Below are 22,867 nucleotides of genomic sequence, written 5' to 3'. Positions count from 1 at the left end.
CGTGTCTACAAATTAGAACAGAAGCTGTTAGTTATATATTCATTAACTCTTAACATAATCCATATGCATATACACATTTGATTATTCCATCATCGCTATATTGATTCACACTGATTAAATAATCTATTAAAAGACACTAATTGATTTTCTATAATATATATTTAACTTAACAATGGGATAAGAAAACTGTCCAAAATATGGTTACCGCTGATTAGAGCGCTGCAGGCTCATCCTGTCAGATGACAGCATGAGTCCGCAGGTGTTACTGTGACCAGCGGTGAAAAGCTTACTGCTGGTCACATACGTCAGCTTAGGAGAGAGTACTACTCTCATCAGCCTGCACCTGCTGTCGCTAATAACAGTGAGCGCAGGAGCCACTGATGGGAGTAGTCATCAGCCGTTGCCTGTGCTCCAAGTAAAGACAAAAAAAAGAAAGTTAAAATTGATAAATAAAAAATACAGTTACACTCACCTTAATGACTAATCCCTGGAGCCCTTGTCCCCTGTAAAAAATCCAAAATAGAAAAACACCATAATACTCACCTAACACCTAATCCCCAATGCCCTTGTCACCTGTAATAAAGAAAAAATAATAAACCACCATAATACTCACATATCGGCCATAATCCATACTGTTCCACGATGATCTGGATCAGAAACATGGGTCTCAGATATAGAAACATTGGTTTCAGATATAGATTCAGGTACTGGCCACACACGGACCAGGGGACAAGGTTCATACACTGGGACCATGGATTACGTGTTCAGGACTGGCCACGCAAGGACCAGGATCTATGGCTTTAGGATTGGCTGCACAAGATCTAGGGAATTCAGGTTCAGGACACAGGCCACAACAGGACAAGGGGTTCTGGTTCAGGACACTGGCCACATCAGGACCCAGGGGACCTTACAACTCACTAGTAGACCACCACACTACCTAATGATTCTATGCTTCAGACCTCCCTACCGGGGAGGGTGCCTTTTATACAAGGTGCCTCCCAGGGAGCCATCTTGCAGGTGCATGCACTGGCCCTTTAAGTACAGGACAGCGCATGCACCAGGCGCACTGCCAGGACTTAGAACTAGGACATAAGTAGGGCTCATGCGGGCAACCACGCTGTGCTACCGGGGCGGTGTGTATGCCGGCATCCCTGCATAGAGGAGGAAAAGGAACCATGCAGGGGGCACTGGCAATAGCATTACATAGGCAATATGAAATTCATACCTGAAACCAGAAAAAAGGGTAGACGTTGACTCAATTTTTGCATTGTGTGTTTGTGTGTGCCACACTAAGCATGGAGAACAGAAAGAGGAGAAGAGAATTGTTTTGAGAAACAAAATTGTTGAAAAATATCAACAATCTCAAGGTTACAAGTTCATCTCCAGAGATCTTGATGTTCCCTTTCCCAAGGTGCACAATTCCCTTTCCCATGGCACTGTAGCTAATCTCCCTGGATAGTGGATGGCAGACAAAACTTGATGAAACTTTGCAGCGCAGGATAGTCTGGATGGTGGATAAGCAGCTCCAATCAAGTTTCAAAGAAATTTAAGCTGTCCTGCAGGCTCAAGGTGCATCAGTGTCAATGTAAACTATCCATCGACATTTGAATGAAATTAAACTCTATGACCGGAGACCCAGGAGGACCCCACTGCTGACACAGAGATATGAGAAAGCTAGACAGCAGTTTGCCAAAATGTACATGACTAAGCCAAAATTCTTTTGGGAAAGTGTCTTGTGAACAGATGAGATCAAGATAGAGCTTTTTGGTAAAGCACATTATTCTACTGATTATTGAAAACAGAATGATGCCTACAAAGAAAAGAACACTGTACTTACAGTCAAATATGGAGGAGGTTCAAATATCTTTTGGTGTTGTTTTGCTGCCTCTGGCACTGAATGCCTTGACTGTGTGCAAGGCATCATGAAATCTGAAGATTACCAAAGGATTTTAGGTTGCAATGTAGTGCCCAGTGTCAGAAAGCTGAGTTTGCATCCTAGGTCATGGGTTTTCAAAGAGGACAATGACCCCAAAAATACTTCAAGAAGCACCCAGAAATGGATGGAAGCAAAGCGTTGGAGAGTTCTGACTTGACATGCAATGAGTCCAGATATAAATCCCATTGATCACCTGTGTAGAAATCTTACAATTGCTATTGGGAGGAGGCACCCTTCAAATATGAGACACCTGGTACAGTTTGCAAAAGAAGAGTGGTCAAAAATTAAAATTGAGAAGTGTAAGAAGTTTGTTAATGATTTTAGCAAGCGATCCGACTTTTCGGACACCCATAATTCCGTATCATGTATAGATCTATTTATAACGGATATTTTTACCCTTCCCAGATTTACAAAAATAACTATAAAAAATAAAACCATCTCTGACCACGCTCTGGTAGTTGCCGAAGTTATCCTGGGCCTTCCAATGAAAAATAGCTTCCTATGGAAATGTAATACTACTTTAATTAACAACCCAAAGAACAAAAGAGATATTGAATCTGCTATAAAACATTATTTTGAGGAAAATAATTCTTCAACAATAGACCTATTTATTAAATGGAACGCTCACAAAGCAGTAATTAGAGGCATCATGATACAAATTTCATCTAGACAAAAAAGAGCCAAGAGAGATAAAATTTCAAGGATACAAACCCAAATTAAAAGAAAAACAATCCATACAATGTAATCTCCCTTCCCCCTCTACCTCAATCCATTTAGAAATTCTCAAATTGCGACAAGATTTAAAAATAGAATTTTTTTTCATCCTATGATGTAATCAAAGCATCCAAATATAAAATGTACGCATCCTTAAATAAACCAATTAAATATATGACAAATCGAACAAAACAACACAGACTCCACAATAGAATCGATAGGTTAATTTCCCAGGACGGAATTCCCCAAACATATTCCAAGGACATTGCTGACACCTTTGCCAAATTTTATCATAACTTATATAACATTAATTTACAATCCCTTGCTTTCAAATCAGACAAAAATTCCATATATTCATTTCTATCATCCTTAAATCTACCCAAACTTAGCCCCTCAGATTTAGAATCACTAACTGTCCCATTTACAAGTAAAGAAATAGAAGATGTCACCCACCACCTAAAATCCTTTAAATCCCCAGGCCCGGATGGCTTCACCAATGATTATTATAAAACCTTTAATGAAATATTATCCCCACACCTATCCCAAATGTATAATTTAGCATCATCCAAAGGTACCTTGCCCAAAGAAATGTTAGAGACCACAATTATCCTCATTCCCAAACCAAAAGGAGATTTAAATAAAGTAAATAACTATAGGTACATTTCCCTAATCAACACTGACATTAAGATTTCACTCAAAAATCCTGGCTAACAGACTAAATTGTATCCTTCCCAAAATAATAAATAATGATCAAATTGGTTTTATAAAAGGTAGACAACCCACCGATGGCACCAGAAGAACCATTGACATCATTAAAGCAATAAATTAATCAAATCTCCAATCAACTATAATTAACCCAAGATGCTGAAAAAGCTTTTGATAGATTAAATTGGGACTTTTTAAATTCTACCTTAATAAAATTTAAACAACGAACTAATTAACAAAATCAAAGACATCTCATCCATAGGTTGGGCAAATAAAGAATTTACATACTTTGGCATAACCATAACTAGAAACATCAATTCACTACTCTCCTCAAACTTAGATTCTCTAACCAAAACTATTACCAAAGACTGCCATACCTATAGAGATAAATATCTTTCTTGGCTGGGAAAATCTCTCACAGTAAAAAATGTTATTCTCCCTAAGATATTATACATCTTCAGAACCTTTCCCTTAAAAATTTTCACTCCCTACTTAACAAACCTACAATCTATAATCAACTCTTTTATATGGAACGATAAAAAGGCCAGGGTAGCCACTAAAAACCTTTACAAAAGCAAAACACACGGTGGTCTTGGACTCCGAAACATTACTGCCTATTACCTTACTAACTTAATAAAATAAAGCATCTATTGGCTTAACCAGGATAATTTACCAGCTTGGCTAGACCTAAAAACCAGCTTAAATAACAATAAACACCATCGCGAATTATTATTCAATTGCTTATTCAAAAAACATACTATTACCCCCAACCACCCCATTTTTAACGCTTCAATATGTGCATGGAAAAAAATAGCCAAGCAAAATAAAGGTACAATTAAACTCAACATCCTCAAAAACCTCCCACTTCCCTTTATATTTTCATTATACAACTACCCAATTCCTTCCTCATGGTCAGTGTGTGGCCTAAATAAAATAAAAGATATCTCTGATGGAAAAAAAATCTACCCATTTGCAATTTTAAAAAATTAATTTAACCTTTCAACAAATGACTTTATACATTATATTATTTTTAAAAAACAAATTCAAAACTTCTTATCTAACAAACCCCTTATTTCAGAAGCAACTGCCAAACTTTTATGCAATACCAGCCAAAATATATTTTGGAGTTGTAATTATATCTACAACTGGTTCAATAATGATACTACTCTAATAAAATATACTAGTATGTCTAGATGGGAATCCGACTTAAAAGTAACTTTTCACCCAGAAATATGGGAAAATGCTCTAACGCATACATACAACTCCAACATATCTATGTCTCTCCATGAGTCTTACTTCAAATTAATTTATAGATAGTACTTCACCCCATCCAGACTCTCTTACATAAATCAAAACCACTCTCCACTTTGTTGGAAGAATTGTGGACTCCATGGACATCTCATACACATCTTCTGGAGTTGTCCCAAAATTCTGGCCCTATGGGCACAAACATCAAAGTCCATCAAAAAATTAACGGATGACAAAATTTCACTCACCGCTCAATTAGCCCTACTTTCTATTGGCTTAGAAGACACTCCACCCCCAATTAGATCCATCTTAATCCATACTTCGCTAGTGGTTAAAAACACTATCACATCCTACTGGAAAAAATCAGAAGCACCTAATTTTCAGACATTAAAGAAAAACTGACCCAACACAAATCATACAAATATAAATTTGCAACTTCCAACAACAACCTCAATAAGTATTTCAAAAAATGGACACCTTGGCCCGAAAAAATTCTTGATTGATGCTCAATTCTATTTTTCCATATAACCATACTATATAAGTGGGTTCTTAATGAGATTGATTAGTATATAACCACAAATTTGATTATCATCTTAATTTAATTGTTGTAGTAATGCATTTCTAATGTTTATAAATCTCTATTCAAATCTGAGTTCTCCTTCCCCTTACTCCTTCCCCCTTCCCTATTCACTCCTATTCCTTTCCCCAAAACTTCCTCTACCCATTTTCCCTACCCCTCCTCTTAATATGTTATAATATGCTAGTAATTTCTTCCTTCCTTTTCCCCCAAGCTTACCCCTATTCCCTACCCTTATCCTCTACTCTTAATTTGTTATAAAATGTTAATAAAACTATTGAAAAGGAAATTTTGACATTTCTGGCATCCATTTAAATGTTGTTGCAGTGTGTCAGCGAAGTTATTGACACAAGGTTGCTGTTAAAAATAGTTACCTACAGGCCAGGTATTTAAAACTCTGTTTTCTCCGTCACACGGATCACATATAAGTTTGCGCCAAATTCAGCCATTTGTAGTGAGCGTGGAAGATATTGTCCTCCATTTAAAATGGGCAAGGCACGTGGCAAGGGACGGGGAACTGGACGTGTTGGTGATGGTGCGTGCAGAGGCCGAGGCCATGGGCAAGCTGAAATTGTGCCACAACAAAAACCCACATCTTCTCGCCCGACCTTTCTGCCTTCCTGTCCCAATTACTAGGGGACCGCAGCACACCACTATTGAACCCAGAGCAGTGTCAAAAGGTTGTTGGTTGGATAGTGGATAATGCTTCTAGTCACTTTGCCACCACCACCCTCCTGTCTTCCACATGGTCAAGTCTCAGTAGCCATGAGTCTGGACCGCATATTCCTCACCCTGATCCTCCTTTCTCCCACCATGCCGAGTGCCCAAAGACAACTGATCTCACACTTGGACACTCCGAAGAGCTGTTCACTTTTCCTTTCATAGATTCGAGCCTCTCGTCCGGTCAACTTGAAGCAGGGCAAGAGGAGATCGCATGTAGCAATGCCCAAATATTTGAGCAGCCACAGTAATACGAAGGCGACGGTGGGAAAGTCTCACAAGATGTGGATGATGATGAGACAAAATTGCCAGAAAGTCAGGAGAAGGACCAGGGTGCGGAAGTGGAAGACGAGGTGGTGGATGATATAGTAAATGACCCAACCTGGCAGGAGGACATGCAGAACGAGGACAGCAGTACACAGGAGTAGGGAGGCAGAGCACCCCAACAGGCAGGAAGAAGCAGTGTGATGGCCACAGACAGAAGGCGGGCAACAGTTCCCCATAACACCAACACAATGGAAGTTGCCAGTACAACTGTTAGGTCTTCCCGAGTCTGGTTGTTTTTTAATGACTTTGCCGATAACCCCAAAAAGGCCAATTGCACCACCAGCCAGGCCAGCATCAGCAGGGCTTGCAAAACTTCCAGCCTGACCACCAACAGCATGATCAGGCACATGGCAGCAAAGCACCCGACTTTGTGGGCCGAACCCCAGAGTCCAGGAACAGTGTCTGCGGGTGACACCACTGCTTCTGCTGTTATGTGTGCAAGCCAATCCTCTGTCCATAGTACATGTAAAGATGCCCCCTGCCCTGCAACTGTCGTTGCACACTCTCAACTAGCACCATCAGGAAGCACGTCCTTGTTACTGGTTGGTGACACTTCTAGACCCACGCTACAAGGAGAACTTTCTATCTCTTATTCCTGAGGCAGAAAGGTCTACAAAAATGGGCAGTACCAGAAGGCCCTTGTTGCGGAACTATTAAAAAAATTCCCATCTGAAAACGCTGGCGGCAGAGGTCACAGTTCATTGGACAACCAAGGAGTACAGGCGAGAGAGAGACAACTCCAATCCAGCAGATGCAGGGGAACACTGTCAAAGTTCTGGGAGAGCTTTCTCAGCCCCTCCCATCACACAGACCCTGAGGCGCGGGGTACTCTCACAAGGAGTACAAAGTTTGGGAAGATGCAGAGGGAGTACCTTGCCGACTGTACTAACGTTCTCCGTGATTCCTCTGTGCCTTATAAGTATTGGGTTTCCAAGCTGGACACTGGAATGAATTGGCTATATACAGTGCTGGCCAAAAGTATTGGCACCCCTGCAATTCTGTCAGATAATACTCAGTTTCTTCCTGAAAATGATTGCAATCACAAATTCTTTGGTATTATTCTCTTCATTTAATTTTCTTGAAAGGAAAAAACACAAAAGAGAATGAAGCAAAAATCAAATCATTGATCATTTCACACAAAACTCCAAAAAAGGGCCAGACAAAGGTATTGGCACCCTCAGCCTAATACTTGGTTGCACAACCTTTAGCCAAAATAACTGCGAACAACCGCTTCCGGTAACCATCAATGAGTTTCTTACAATGCTCTGCTGGAATTGTAGACCATTCTTCTTTGGCAAACTGCTCCAGGTCCCTGATATTTGAAGGGTGCCTTCTCCAAACTGCCATTTTGAGATCTCTCTACAGGTGTTCTATGGGATTCAGGTCTGGACTAATTGCTGGCCACCTTAGAAGTCTCCAGTGCTTTCTCTAAAACCATTTTATAGTGCTTTTGAAAGTGTGTTTTGGGTCATTGTCCTGCTGGAAGACCCATAACCTCTGAGGGAGACCCAGCTTTCTCACACTGGGCCCTACGTTATGCTGCAAAATTTGTTGGTAGTCTTCAGACTTCATAATGCCATGCACATGGTCAAGCAGTCCAGTGCCAAAGGCAGCAAAGCAACCCCAAAACATCAGGGAACCTCCGCCATGTTTGACTGTAGGGACCATGTTCTTTTCTTTGAATGCCTCTTTTTTTCCTGTACACTGTATGTTGATGCTTTTTCCCAAAAAGCTCTACTTTTGTCTCATCTGACCAGAGAATATTCTTCCAAAACATTTTAGGCTTTCTCAGGTAAGTTTTGGCAAACTCCAGCCTGGCCTTTTTATGTCTCGGTGTAAGAAGTCTGGTCTTCCTGGGTATCCTACCATACAGTCCCTTTTCATTCAGACACCGACGGATAGTACGGGTTGACACTGTTGTACCCTCGGACTGCAGGGCAGCTTGAACTTGTTTGGATGTTAGTCGAGGCTCTTTATCCACCATCTGCAAAATCTTGCGTTGAAATCTCTCGTCAATTTTTCTTTTCCGTCCACATCTAGGGAGGTTAGCCACAGTGCCATGGGCTTTAAACTTCTTGATGACACTGTGCACGGAAGACACAGGAACATTCAGGTCTTTGGAGATGGACTTGTAGCCTTGAGATTGCTCATGCTTCCTCACAATTTGGTTTCTCAAGTCCTCACACAGTTCTTTGGTCTTCTTTCTTTTCTCCATGCTCAATGTGGTACACACAAGGACACAGGACAGAGGTTGAGTCAACTTTAATCCATGTTAACTGGCTGCAAGTGTGATTTAGTTATTGCCAATACCTGTTAGGTGCCACAGGTAAGTTACAGGTGCTGTTAATTACACGAATTAGAGAAGCATCACATGATTTTTCAAAGGGTGCCAATACTTTTGTCCACCCCCTTTTTAAGGTTTGGTGTGGAATTATATCCAATTTGGCTTTAGGACAATTCTTTTTGTGTTTTTTTCATTGAAGACAAATTAAATGAAGAGAATAATACCAAAGATTTTGTGATTGCAATCATTTTCAGGAAGAAACTGAGTATTATCTGACAGAATTGCAGGAGTGCCAATACTTTTGGCCAGCACTGTACGCATTGGAGGTCCTGGCCTGACCTGCCACCAGCGTTTTATGACAACGAGCTTTTAGTATCTTTGATGGAATTATAACTAATAAGCGCATCCTCCTGTCAACTGAAAATATTGACAGGCTGACTCTTATAAAAATGAACAAGGGCTGGATTGGGCCAGACTTCTCAACACCACCGAATGATAGCAGCGTAATATAAACTCAAATCCAGTGGCTTTTTTGGGAGGTGTATTCCCATGCACCTTTTCACACCCACACATGGGTATACGCTTCCTGATTTTGGCTATTTGCTCTTAACCTCCTCCTTCTCCTCATCCTCATGCTCCACCACCATATCACCAGGGTGACCGTGGTCCGTGATGCAACACCCACATAATTTTTTTAAATGGTGTTTATGATGCCCATAAAAAAAAATGTATACAGTATGTTCATGATGTTCATGTATATCCACCAGGGGTAAATGTTTGTCAGCCCATACACTTAGTGCATGGGCATTACAAGTATAGGAGACCTGCTCCTTTCTAATGAGAACATTTTTTTATGAGGCCCTCCTCCACATCTTTTCCAAGGGGCATTGGAGTGCCTCCCAATTTTTGGCTGCCCTTGCATTCACTGCATAGGCCAACACTATGGGAGATCCACTTCCTAATAATGGGAAAAAATTTTCATGAGGCCCTCTACGTCTCTTCCAAGGGGCATTGGAGTGCCTCCCAACTTTTGGCAGACTTTGAAATCACTACATAGGCCAACACTATGGGAGACCCACTTCCTAATAATGGGAACATTTTTTCATGAGGCCCTCTACGTCTCTTCTAAGGGGCATTGGAGTGCCTCCCAATTTTTGGCAGACTTTGAATTCACTGCAGAGGCCAACACTATGGGAGACTCATTTCCTAATAATGGGAATATTGCTTTCAGGAGGCCCTCTGACCTCCATGTCTCTTCCAAGGGGTTTTGAAGTGCCTCCAAATTTTTGGCAACCCTTGCATTCACTGCATAAGCAAACACAATGGGAGACCCACTTCCTAATAATGGGAACATTTTTTTCAGGAGGCCCTCCTCTTCTTCTCTTCCAAGGGGTATTGGAGTAGGTCCAAATTTTTGGCATCCCTTGCATTCACTGCATTGGCAAACAATATGGGAGGCCCACTTCCTAAAAATGGGAACATTGTTTTCAGGAGGCCCTCCTATACGTCTCTTCAAAGGGGTATTGTGGTGCATGCAAATTTGAAAGGGGTTTAGGGTGCATCCAAATTTTGGGCAGCCCTGCCACTCACTGCTTACGCAATTACAGTATAGAAGACCCACATTTTAGTAATGGGAACAACATAGCATAGCCGGCTGATGGCTCTCTAAGAATAGTGAGGGCCAACTGTTGGCCCTTTAAGAATAGTAAAGGCCGTCTGATGGACCTATAAAAATAGGCTTTGTGACTTTCAGAGTCCCTCCTTCACAAATGAAACAGGATGTGTCTGATGATGTGTCACACACCACATGAGAAGATAAGGAATAAAAATGTTAAAATGACATTTACATGTAGATGTATTTTTCACCGTTGAAAGCAATGCAAAAGTGCAAAAACACATCAAAGACGCTACGTGTGAACATAGCCCAAGATGTGGAGGAGTATTTTTGTTTTTGGTTATTTATTTTGCCTTATATGCAAGTCATTACCCTGAAAAGGATGTTCCTTAACATATTTCCCAGGAAAATCCATTTTGGTTTCGTTTTTGTATGTTTTATTGTAAGTCCGTGAAAGTGGAGTAATACCCTCTGACAACATTGTTCACAGCAGTGACCTGGGAGTCAGAAATGCTTTAAGGGGTCTTCCTCATGCTGTTCCCATGTCATTTGAGCACAGTTCCCATTGATTTGGGCAATTTATAGGCCGAATGGGGGGTGCCGCCTGAAAAATGCTCGAGTTTCCCAGAGAGTTACATTAGGCTCATTGCTCGGGTTGAGCACCCTTGTATTCCAATGTGTTCGACCCAAGCAACGAGTACACGAGCATTTTAGTGCTCTCCCATCACTGCACCTTACACAATCCCTTCCACATTCAATTGGAGTGAATTATAAAAATGGAACATGAGTAGCCTGTCATCTGTTCACATTTCCTAAATTCCTAAATGATGTCAGTGTTAAGGAAAGTATTGGCCTATATTCTCCCATTTATAAAGGTTAATAAAATATAGTAAAAAGAAAAGTTTATAATTTTTACGCCTTATTATTATTGTCTGACTGAGTTGAGCTGTGTCCATCATCTACTGATAATAGTATAATACTGATTTATACTAGAGGTGTTACCTCTTATTACAATAACACCTTTGAGATAGCTCAGTGGTTCAATGGTTTTCACAGTAGCTTTGCAACACTGGGGTTATGTGTTTAATTCCCACCCCTTCACATTTTTTTTGATGAGAGATAACCTTTCAATGGTATCTAATATAATTGCAGATAAGAGGTATATAAGACAAATTTGCTTCTTTCTCCACTTAAGACAGATAGTTTCCTCTTTCTATTTTAAGAAATCAACATTCACTTGGAAATACTGATAAACTCTGTCTTTATGGATTGGTAGCTCACTGGGGGATCAGACTAAAGCTGCCTATTAAAGTCTATGGAGTGGTTGGAGAGTTGGAGAAAAGAGATAAATTAGAGAACAGACAGAGGGAGGATTAGGCAGATTTCAACTTAATCCTGGAATCACAGCTACCCTGCTCAGTACAGTTATATTACATTCTTAATAGTGCTGATTTGTATTAAGTGATTTATCTCACCACAAAGTTAGAGTCACAGCTACACAGCTCAGTGTTGCTGTATAATACAGCATCCTCCATACTGCTGCTCTTTGTAAGCGTGCTAGATAAGAGGGGAAGAGGAGGAATTCATCATGCCTGTGTGTAATGTGTATGGGAATTTTTAAGTTAGTCAGTCTTCAATTTATGGCTGTTGGGATACTAGAACTCCCAGCATAACAACAACATTGCTATGTTTTGATGTTATTGCACCGAAATAAGCCACAGCTCCCAACTGAAAAGCCAAGAAGTAATTTGTATGTCCCAATAGAAGGTGTTATACATTGTAACTTTCTAGATTATTTGTAATTAATACAGATCAGAGCAAGAGCATTAGAACTGAAGAGGGATATGTCAGTCATTAATTATTTTGTATCAAGTATTTTATCTCACCACAGAGTTAGATTCCCAGCTACACTGCTCAGTTTTGCTGTATAATGTCCTTCATACTGCTGCAGTTTGTAAACAGGCAGGAGAGCAGGAATCCATTGTACCTGTGTCTACTGTGCTTGTGTAATAACAACAAAAGGAGATGACATATTGTTAAGGAATATTTATTAAAGGTTTCCGATGAACACGTTAATTTAATTCTTAAGATTCTAGAGATTTGTGTTTATAGGTTGTCAACTAGATGAATGGTCTACAATTTATGACTTATGGGATACTACAACTCTCAGTATGACAACATTGCTATTCTTTTGAGGTTACTACACAGAAATAAGCCCCAGCTCCCAACTGAAAAGCCAAGAAATAAGTTGTATGCCCAATGGAAGGTTTTATACATTGCATCCTTTGAGATTATTTGTAATTAAGACAAATCAGAAGAAGATAACTGGAATTCATGAATTCATTTTTTTTAGTTGCCTATATTATTCTGTGGCACTTCGCACGTGAGGTACTCCCTGTGTTTCTCTTCGAACCCAATGAAGCTGTCAAAGTTGTAACGGCAGCAGTCAGCATTAGCACAACCTTTGGCAGAATATTTCTCAACGTTACTATCTGGGGACACAAAAAACAATCATAGTTAGACAAGAAACTGTATCCACATATTCTACATTTCTATAATATATTATTGCAACCTAAAAAGTTCCAAATAAACAGATTTGTACAGGAGCTGTATACACAAAACGGTAAAATATTTAATTTAATGTACTATAAAAAAAGAACATTTGGCTGCAAAATATTTATACAACTTAAAAAAAATGTGCTCACCTGGAGTCTTCAATATTGCCCTATAATCCGCACAATGGTCCATGGATCCAGTGCAGTCCATCTCCCGGTCACTTTTACATTCCTCCAATGTGCCCGTACAGATGGCAAATGGGCATTTTACACCAGTGGGTGTTAAAACATCATCATGAACTGGAAAAATAATTACAATTGTTGTTTTAACCCCTTCACAATGCTGTCAATTTACATTTTTGCATTTTCAATTTTTTTCAACAATGTCTTCCCAGAGCCACCCAGAGCCATAACTTTCAGATTTTTCTATCCATATAGACATATGAGGACTTGTTTTTTTGGGGGGAAAAGTTTTATGTTTGAATGGCATAATTCATTTTACCACATAGTGTGCTGGAAAGCAGAAAACAAATTCCAAGTGGGGAGAAATTGTGAAAAAAGGCAATTCTGACATTGTTTTTAGGGAATTGTTTGTACGGTGTACAGTTTGTTGCAAAAATTACCTTGCAATATGATTCTGCCCATTGGTACAATTACAGTGATACCAAACATGTCCATTTTTTTTATTATTTTAGTTGTGAAAAATCTGATTTTTTGGTGGGTTGTTTCACCATTTTCCAAGACCCGTAACGTTTTCATTTATAGGTTTATCTGTATGATGGCTTATTTCTTGCAGGGTGAGACAATGTTTTATTAATACCATTTTGGAATAGATATGACCTTTTGATTTCTTGTTACAGCATTTTATGTGGTATTACAGCTACTAGTGATAAGCGAGCACTAAAATGCTCTGGTACTCGTTGCTCGAGATGAGCAAATTGGAATACTCGAGGGCTCGACCCGAGCAACGAGCCCAATGTAAGTCTATTGGATGACTCAAGCATTTCTCCGGTGGACCCTACCCCTGGAGATCTGCAGGGGGCCTAAAAACTGTCCAAATTGATGGGAACAGTGCTGAAATGAGTGAGAAATGTAATCCAGCCAATTTTTTGAGAACCTTTTGAGTTTTATAGTAGTGATGACTGAACAGTAAAATGCTCTGGTGCTCAGGTGCTCGGGTCGAGAAAATCGTAATGCTCGTGTGCTCGACCCAAGCAACCTGCCCAATGTAAGTCTATAGGTAACTCGGACATTTTTCCGGTGACCCCCCCTGGAGGCCTGCAGGGGGCACGAAAATTGCCCAAATCGATGGGAACAATGCTGAAATTACATGGGAACAGCATGGGGAAGAGCCCTGGAAGCATCTCTGACTCCCAGGTCACTGCTGTGAACAATATTGTCAGAGTATTACACCACTTTTACGGACTCACAATAAAACATACAAAAACTAAGCCAAAATGGATTCTCCTGGGAAAAATGTTAAGGAACATCCTTTCCAGGGTAATGACTTGTATGTAAGGCGAAATAAATAACCAAAGACAAAAACGATCCTCCACACTTTGGGCTATGTTCACACGTAGCGTTTTTGATAAGTTTTTGCACTTTTGCATTGCTTTCAAGGGTGAAAAATACATCTACATGTAAATGTCATTTTAACATTTTACTACCTTATTTTCCCATGTGGTGTGTGAGACATGATCAGACACATCATGTTTCATTTATGAAGGAGGAACTCTGAAAGTCAAAAAACACTATTTTTGTAAGTCATCAGGTGGCCCTTACTATTTTTAAAGGGCCAGCTGTTGGCCCTCACTATTGTTAGAGGGCCATCTGCAGGCAATGCTTTGTTATTCCCATTATTAAAGATTGAGTCTCATATACTGTTATTGGGTATGCAGTGACTGCAAGGGCTGCCAAAAATTTGGATGCACCCCAATACCCTTTTGAAAAAACATAGAGGAGGGCCTCAGTAAAAAAATATGTTCCAATTATAAAGGAGCGGGTCTCCTATAGTCGTAATGCCCATGCAGTGACTGGAGAGCTGCCTAAATTTGGGAAATACCCCAATACCAATTTAAAGACACATAGAAGAGGGCCTCAGTAACAAAATGTTCCCACTATAAATGAGCAGTTCTGCTATACAATTATTGCATATGCAGTGACTACAGCGGCTGCCTAAATTTGGGAAATACCCCAATACCAATTTGAAGATACATAGTGGAGGGCCTCAGTAACAAAATGTTCCCATTATATAGGAGCGGTTCTGCTATACAGTTATTGCATATGTAGTGACTGCAATGGCTGCCTAAATTTAGGAAAAACCCCAATACGAATTTAAAGACACATAGAGGAGGGCCTCAGTGACAAAATTTTCCCATTATAAAGGAACGGTTCTGCTATACAATTATTGCATATGCAGTGACTATAAAGGATACCTAATTTTAGGAAATACCCCAATACCAATTTGAAAACACATAGTAGATGGCTTCAGTAACAAAATGTTCTCATTATAAAGGAGTGGTTCTGCTATACAGTTATTGCGTATGTAGTGACTGCAACGACTGCCTAAATTTGGGAAATAAATAGTGTTGAGCGAGCTCTAAAATGCTTGGGTGCTCGACACTCGGGACGAGCTCACCGTGAGACTCGGGTGCTCGACCCGAGCAACGAGCCCAATGTTAATCTATGGGAGACCCGAGCATTTTTGCGGCGGCACCCCCGGCAGTCTGTAGAAAGCCTAAAAAGAGCCCAAAACGATAGTGGCAGTGCTCAAATTACATGGGGACAGCATGAGGATCACTCCAGGAAGCATTTCTGACCCCCAGGTCACTGCTGTCAACAACGTGGTCAGAGGTATTAAGCCACTTTTACAGGCTCACAATAAAACGTTCAAAAACAAAACAGAAACTGTTTTCCTGTGAAATATGTTAAGGAACATCCTTTCCAGGGTAAAAACTTGTGTATAATGTAAAATAAAAAACCAAAAACAAAAATATTCCTCCACACCTTGGGCTATGTTCACAAGTAGCATTTTTTATGTGTTTTTGCACTTTTGTATTGCTTTCAACCGTGACAAATGCATTCACTGGGAAAAGTCATTTTAACATTTTACAACCTTATCTGGCCATGTGCTGTGTGACACATGCATACAGTGCTGAAAAGACATGGGAACAGCATGGGGAAGACCCCTGGAAGCTTCTCTGACTCCCAGGTCACTGCCTAAAAGTGTGCCCATCAGAAATGACCCTTGCCGCATCAGAAGATGCAGACTTGCAACTATCCCCGTGCAAGTCCTTGTCCCAGGGCAGTGTTCAATTGTACCGCCTCCATTCCTTGCAATGCAAGCGCAAGTATGAAGCCTGCCACCCACCCACCCCCAGGCTGCAATACCATACTTTGATTGCACTTGAAATTAGGCCTTTTAGGCATGTGGAGGCTAAATCTGGCCTCCACGTCATGGCTGCGTCGGCGACCTGGTATCCATACTCAGTCCCCAGCTGCCCAGCAGCCGGGTGTCCACGCTTGGTCCACAGCCGGCAGGGGGTGGCTAGGTGTCCATAAACGGTCCCCAGCCGCCCCTATTTGTCCCGGTAACCTTCCCCACACTTTTCTTAGCCTGGCCTGCTTTAGGGCAGCATTGGCCGAGCCCACCAGACAACCAGACTCCTCCGGTGGGCCCTGGCTTCTCAATCAGGGGAGTTGAGAGTGCCAAGGTGAGGAGCATGATGACGATGATAGAAGTTAGCATCTGCTTTGCTTTCTTGGAATGCAAGCGTAAGTGTGCATCCTGCCACCCACCCACCCCCATGCTGCAATACCATACTGCTAGCTTGCTTGCCCTTGAAATTGGGCCTTGTAGGCATGTGGAGGCGGAATCTGGCCACCACGTCATGGCTGCATCGGCGGCCTGGTAACCATACTCATTCCCCAGCCACCCGGCGGCCGGGTGTCCACGCTTGGTCCCCAGCCGCATGGGGACAGCCGGGTGTCCATCAATGGTCCCCAGCCGCCCCTATTTGAAGGACAGCCTAACCACAAACATGTGGACAAGTGAATGTGGCCAGGGATGGTCCATCTCACTGACGCCTTGACACTGGGTTAATATTGTGGAAGCCGGGACACAGCTGGACACCAGGATGCAACACGTCCTCCTAACATAGAGGATTGCGGGTCCTGGGTCAATCAGGCTTCAACACAAAGTTCAGAAGGTAGACTGCAGCAGTGGTCGGCCTCCTACACAACAAGTAAATTATTCATGATCATGAGACCATCCATCTCCTTAGCTTTCTGTTCCTTGGAATGCAAGCGCATGTATGTAGTAGCGACTAGGCCTGAGGTGGTCAGCGTTTTGGCGCATATCCTACCTCCTCCGAGGATTGCTGGATGCTTTCCTGCTACTATCCCAGTTCTATGACTCCCGTTAAAACAAAGCTTCAGGTGATGAATGATGGATGAGGTGGTGGCAAAGTAGAAAGAGCAGGAGGAACAGGGACCATTCACATCAATATCAGGCCAGTCAACCTCACATGTCTTGTAGGATATGTTTCTGTACCAAAAGGAGCGGTTCGGCTACACAGTTATATGGCATACAGTGAGTGCAATGCCTACCAAAAGTTTCGAGGCACTCCAATGCCCCTTGGAAGTGACATGGAGGTCAGAGGGCCTTAACTAAACCATTTTTTCCATTTATAGCAACTGGTTCGCCTGTACACTGTTGGCCTAAGCAGTGAATGGAAGGCTTTCCAAAAATTATGAGGCACTGCAATGCCCCTTGAAACAGACGTGGATTACAGAGTATTAAAAACCTTCTACCCATTATTGGGGAGTGGGTCTCCCTTAGTGTTCGCCTATGCATTGAAAAGCAAAAGCTGACTAAAATTAGGAGGAAATGCAATGCCCGTTGGAAGAGTCTTTCAGTTTAGAGTTAATTAAAAACAACATTTCAATGCCCCTTGGAAGAGCTGTGGAGTTCAGAGTGGTTTAACAAGACGGTTTTAATGCCCCTTTGAAGAGTGGTGGAGGTCGCAGTGGAATAAAAAGACAATATCAATGCCCCTTGGAAGAGACGTGTAGATCACAGTAGCTTAACAAGACGGTTTTAATGCCCCTTGGAAGAGTGGTGGAGGTCGCAGCAGCTTAACAAGATGGTTTTAATGCCCCTTGGAAGAGTGGTGGAGGTTGCAGTGGAATAAAAAGACAATATCAATGCCCCTTGGAAGAGTGGTGGAGGTCGCAGAGGTTTAACAAGACAGTTTAAATGCCCCTTGGAAGAGACGTCGAGGTAACAGTGGAATAAAAAGACAATATCAATGCCCCTTGGAAGACTGGTGGAGGTCGCAGAGGTTTAACAAGACTGTTTTAATGCCCCTTGGAAGAGACGTGGAGGTCGCAGTAGCTTAACAAGACGGTTTTAATGCCCCTTGGAAGAGACGTGGAGGTCGCAGTAGCTTAACAAGATGGTTTTAATGCCCCTTGGAAGAGTGGTGGAGGTCACAGTGGAATATAAGGACAATATCAATGCCACTTGGAAGAGTGGTGGAGGTCGCAGTAGCTTAACAAGATGGTTTTAATGCCCCTTGGAAGAGTGGTGGAGGTCTCAGCAGCTTAACAAGATGGTTTTAATGCCCCTGGGAAGAGACGTGGAGGTCACAATAGCTTAACAAGATGGTTTTAATGCCCCTTGGAAGAGATGTGGAGGTCACAGTAACTTAACAAGACGGTTTTAATGCCCCTTGGAAGAGACATGGAGGTCAGAGTGGTTTAACAAGATGGTTTTAATGCCCCTTGGAAGAGACGTGGAGGTCACAGTAACTGAACAAGATGGTTTTAATGCCCTTTGGAAGAGTGGTGGAGGTTGCAGTGGAATAAAAAGACAATATCAATGCCCCTTAAAAAAGAGACGTGGAGGTCACAGTAGAATAAAAAGACAATATCAATGCCCTTGGAAGAGTGGTGGAGGTTGCAGTAACTTAACAAGATGGATTTAATGCCCATTGGAAGAGACGTGGAGGTCAGAGTGGTTTAACAAGATGGTTTTAATGCCCCTTGGAAGAGACGTGGAGGTCACAGTAACTTATCAAGACGGTTTTAATGCCCCTTGGAAGAGACGTGGAGGTCACAATAAATTAACAAGATGGTTTTAATGCCCCTTGGAAGAGTGGTGGAGGTCGCAGTGGAATAAAAATACAATATCAATGCCCCTTGGAAGAGTGGTGGAGGTCGCAGTTGCTTAACAAGATGGTTTTAATGCCCCTTAAAAGAGCGGTGGAGGTTGCAGTAGCTTAATAAGACTGTTTCAATGCCCCTTGGAAGAGTGGTGGAAGTCGCAGTGGAATAAAAAGACAATATCAATGCCCCTTGGAAGAGTGGTGGAGGTCACAGTAACTTAACAAGACGGTTTTAATGCCCCTTGGAAGAGACGTGGAGGTCACAGTAAATTAACAAGACGGTTTTAATGTCCCTTGGAGGAGTGGTGGAGGTCGGAGTGGAATAAAAATACAGTATCAATGCCCCTTGGAAGAGCGGTGGAGGTCGCAGTAGCTTAACAAGACAGTTTTAATACCCTTGGAAGAGTGGTGGAGGTCGCAGTGGAATAAAAAGACAATATTAATGCCCCTTGGAAGAGTGGTGGAGGTCGCAGAAGCTGAACAAGACGGTTTAAATGCCCCTTGGAAAAGACGTGGAGGTCACAGTGGAATAAAAAGACAATACCAATGCCCCTTGGAAGAGTGGTGGAGGTCACAGTAACTTATCAAGACGGTTTTTATTCCCCTTGGAAGAGACGTGGAGGTCAGAGTGGTTTAAAAAGATGGTTTTAATGCTCCTTGGAAGAGACGTGGAGGTCACAATAAATTAACAAGACGGATTTAATGCCCCTTGGAAGAGACGTGGAGGTCAGAGTGGTTTAACAAGACGGTTTTAATGCCTCTTGGAAGAGAAGTGGAGGTCACAGTAACTTAACAAGACGGTTTTAATGCCCCTTGGAAGAGACGTGGAGGTCAGAGTGGTTTACCAAGATGGTTTTAATGCCCTTTGGATGAGACGTGGAGTTCAGAGTAGCTTAACAAGATGATTTTCATGTCCCTTACAAGAGCCATGCAGTACAGCATATTCAAAACATTATTCCCATTATTGGGGAGTGGGTCTCCCATAGTCTTTGCCTATGCCTTCCAAGCAAAAGCTGTCAAAAATTTGGATGGAGGAACTTGCAATGCTGGCAACATAGTCCACGGTCACCCTGGTGGTATAGTGATGGTGGAGGCTGAGGATGAGAAGAGCAAAATACAGCCGAAATGAGGAAGCGTATACCCATGTGTGGGTGTGAAGCGGTGCATGGGAATACACCTCCCGAAATAACACAGTGGATATGACTTTATGTTTCTCTGCTGTCATTTGGTGGTGATGAGAAGTCTGGCCCAATCCAGCCCTTGCTCATTTTGATAAGGGTCAGCTTGTCAGCATTGTCAGTTGACAGGCGAGTGCGCTTATCAGTTATAATTCCCCCAGCGGCACTAAAAACACGCTCCGATAACACGCTAGCGGCAGGGCAGGCCAGGACCTCCAAGGCGTACAGAGCGAGTTCATTCCAAGTGTCCAGCTTGGATACTCAATAATTAAAAGGCACAGAGGAATCACGGAGGACTCTGGTACGGTCGGCAAGGTACTCCCTCACCATCTTTTGAAACTTTACACTCCTTGTGAGAGTACACCGCGCCTCCGGGCCTGTGAGCTGGGCGGGTCTCAGAAAACTGTCCCAGAATGTTGACAGTGTTCCCCTGCCTCTGCTGGATTGGAGTTGTGTCTTTCTCGCCTGTACGCCTTGGTTGGTCAATGAACTGTGACATCAGCCACTAGCATGTTCAGATGGGAATTTTTTTAACAGTTTTTTTTTAACAGATCTGCAGCAAGAGCCTTCTGGTACTGCCACATTGTTTTAGACCTCTCCACCTCAGGAATAAGAGAGTGAAAGTTCTCCTTGTAGCTGGGGTCTAAAAGTGTCACCAACCACTAATGATGGTCACCCAACATTTTGACAATGCGAGGGTCACGGTTAAGGCAGCGTAACATAAAGTCAGCCATGCGTGCCAGACTAGTAACGGGCAAGACTTCCATGTCCTCACCAAGATGACGACTGACCATGCTCCTCCTCCCCCCTGTCCTCAGGCCACCCACTCTGAACTGACGGTATGACAGTTGTACAGGTACTACCGTCTACAGCGCATGATACAAGCTCCTGTTCTTCCTCTTCCTCCTCCTCTCCCTCATTGTCCCCCAATGCATGTTGGGATCAGATGAGGCTGGGCGGTGTGTTTTCGCCAATTACGGCTTCTTGATCCATCTCATCATACTCTGGCTGCAATGCCTCCTCTTTAATTCTCTGCAGAGAGCGTTGCAAAAGTCAGACAAGTGGGATGCTGACGCTAATGATGGCGTCATTGCCACTCACCATCTTGGTGGACTCCTCAAAGTTTGTCAGAATGGTACATATGTCAGACATCCAGGTCCACTCCTGAAGTCTTATGTGTGGAGTCGGACCTGAATATCGACAGCCTTGTTGCAGGTGGTACTCCACAACTGCTCTATTCTGCTCACAAAACGTTTGGAACATGTGGAGGGTAGAGTTCCAACGTGTGGGGACATCACACACCAGTCGGTGTGCTGGAAGCTGCAAACGCTGCTGCAGCACAGCAAGGGCGGCGGCAGCTGTAGCCGACTTCCGAAAATGAGCTGACAGGTGGCGTATTTGACGAGCAGATCTGGCAACTCGGGGTACGATTTAAGAAACCGCTGATTCACGAGGTTAAGCACATGAGCCAGGCATGGTACGTGTGTGATCTCGCCTCCCCTCAGAGCCGCCACCAGGTTACGGCCATTGTCACACATGACCATGCCTGGATGTAGGTTCAGCAGTCTCAGCCACAGATCTGCCTGCTCTTTCACAGCTGTCCACTAGTGTTGAGCCACCCCCGTAGTGTTCGAGTTCGGTTCGGTTCGTCGAACACCCGTGTGTTCGCCGAACTGTTCGTCGAACTGTTCGACGAACACCTTCGAACACCGTTAAAACCAATGGCAGGCAAACAAAAACACATAGAAACACATAGAAAACACCTTCAAAGGTGTCCAAAAGCTGACAAACTGCTCAGAAGACACAACTAACACATGGAAAAGTGACAAGTACATATAGTCATGCGAAAAGAAAAGAGGTGGAGGAGTAAAAGGAGGGGGAGATACAGATATAGGCATGTCATGCCCTTCTAAAATCCAAAAAGTGAGAAGCCGACACGTTCAGTCCGCTCCTGCCCGTGCCACCTCGTGTCGCCGGGTTTGTGCCAGAGCCGCGGTGAACCCTGACGGCCAGCCCCCCTCTCCCAATACTGGTGCCTGTCCGCTGGTGGGTCGAGCGAGCCCCCCTGTGGTGGAGGCAGCTCTAAGCTTTTTAATTTAAATTGTCTCTCTAATTTGAATAAATACACTTTAAATCCATTTACAAGGATCTATTGGAGGGCAAGTCTCATGCCAGCAGCCGCGTAATTCCAGCTCCAGTAGGGTCCACTAAAGCTGCTGCAGTTAAAAAGCTTTTATAAGGATCGAGCTCGGCTGTCCACCGCAAGGCATCCTACTGCCAGTCCGAGCCCCTATGCCTTGGGGTGCCTCCTGATGCTCTTCACTGAGTATCCCGTGGTCCCGAAGCATTTCCTTTGAAAAAATGAAGTAGCTTGCTTAACAGCCGGGATAATCCGCTGACTAGCAGACCCTGCTACTAGGCACAAAGTATTTCCTGGGCTAGATGCAGTTAAAAATTTGTAATTAGATACTCTCGTTGGATGCTGAGAAAGCATTCCATAGAGTCTCCTGGCATGCCATATATGATTCTCTTAAAAAGCTTGGGGTAGGGGTCTAGGGGACCCTTTTATAGCCAAAATCACGGCCCTGTATCGCAATACGTCACCTAGGCTGAAGATAAATGGAACTGTAGCACCCTGAGGGCTCGGTTGCTACAGAGGTATTGCACCTCTCCCAGAGGTGTGATATCTCACTCTCAGGTAAGGAGGTAGTGTGGATCAGGACCCGACACCTGCATGCATTACACCACATTGCCGTGGGGCAGGGCGACCAATATGCCCCTGAGATGGGCACGACAGTCCCTGTCCCTGGCTGGAGTGGGGGGAGGGAACACTGAGGAAGG

General features: G+C 42.9%; 1 pseudogene; it reads right to left on the bottom strand.

Moving 5' to 3' along the window:
* Nucleotides 1-12,475: 12,475 nt before the first annotated feature.
* The window catches only part of LOC141171644 (uncharacterized), a 41,837-nt pseudogene continuing 31,445 nt past the window's right edge, over nucleotides 12,476-22,867 (bottom strand).

This window comes from Phyllobates terribilis, unplaced genomic scaffold, assembly GCF_046119375.1.
Source record: "Phyllobates terribilis strain yellow unplaced genomic scaffold, ASM4611937v1 Scaffold_12__6_contigs__length_324123572, whole genome shotgun sequence".
Lineage (NCBI taxonomy): Eukaryota > Metazoa > Chordata > Amphibia > Anura > Dendrobatidae > Phyllobates > Phyllobates terribilis.
Note: the sequence above shows the minus strand (reverse complement) of the source record. Positions and strands in the feature narration are given on the sequence as shown.